The sequence below is a fragment of the Elaeis guineensis genome, chromosome 13 (genome assembly GCF_000442705.2).
Source record: "Elaeis guineensis isolate ETL-2024a chromosome 13, EG11, whole genome shotgun sequence".
Lineage (NCBI taxonomy): Eukaryota > Viridiplantae > Streptophyta > Magnoliopsida > Arecales > Arecaceae > Elaeis > Elaeis guineensis.
In genome coordinates this window covers 62479374-62480573 of record NC_026005.2, presented here as the reverse complement: position 1 = coordinate 62480573, position 1200 = coordinate 62479374, and positions in this window count along the sequence as shown.

Below are 1200 nucleotides of genomic sequence, written 5' to 3'. Positions count from 1 at the left end.
CAACAAAAAAACTCGATCTTTTTTCCTTTTGATCAAAGAAAAAGCAAGAAAAAAGCACAGGCTAATGGAGTCTCGATTCTTAACGAAAAATTCCATCTACGAACGAGGATTGGATAAGATTGAGATTGGGGATTGGAATTGCCTGCCTCTTCTGAGCGGCCTCGGCGGCTCGGAGACGGGCTTCTTGGGACTGGATGCGCTCCGCCTCGAGCCTCTCTGCCTTCGAAGGTCCGAAGCACGAGCAGAACGCCATGGCCCGTTCCCTTTCCTTTTTTTCCCTTTCGCGGCCTGTGGGTAATTCTATTTAGATCTTTTGCCGCGGGATATCGGGACACACGAGATATGCTGCGAGTTTGGTTGGCAATGGTGGGACCTGCGCGTTGACTATTTTTGTTGGCCGCGCGTGGGCTGAGGTCCGACAGCCTAAAAGTCCAATAGACGTGGGTTCACCACTGGAGACCAGAGGTTGGGCTAGGCTAAGACATTTTGACTTTTTGGCTATTGGATTGGTTTAGGCTAGGTATGATTTAACGAAAGATGGACAGATTATTTTATTGACCATGGGATCCGTCAGGTGGTGTCTTGACTTTGATGGATCTATCTAGGAAAATAAATCCTTGAAGGATCTGAATTCCACCAAGAAAATATAGAGGTCCAACTCTTTGCAATTTAGTGAAATCTCATTGCGCGCCGTAGTTTTACGCAGCAAAAATAATATCTACTGCCACTCATTTATTTATTGATAAATAATTTATGCATGCTACAGTTGAGCACGTGCAATAATATTTTAAAAGCTAGATTATTGATTAAACGGTCAAGTTTTAGTTCACGGTTCAAGCCGTTTGGTCAACTAATATTGAATCGTGATATCATTGATATTAGTTGTTGAAAATGGGATTAGCTCCGCACTTTGTGCGAGCAGCATGGGACCGACCTCAAAGCTTTTTCTTTTTTGATAAATAAAATCTTTTTATCATACATTCATGCGTGCATATGGTAGAGAGTTAAAGTTATTTAGTCTTATCCTTCTAGCACTATATGGATGAATGTTTTTTCTAAAATGCACCCTTGAATCATATTTATTATTGCATAATAAAAATTGTAAGTTAAGGATTTATCATTCAAAAAGTCAGTATGTAGAATTTTTTTTGGTTTGATTCCTTCTTGCAACTGTACGCAGCAAAAATTATAGTGAATCTC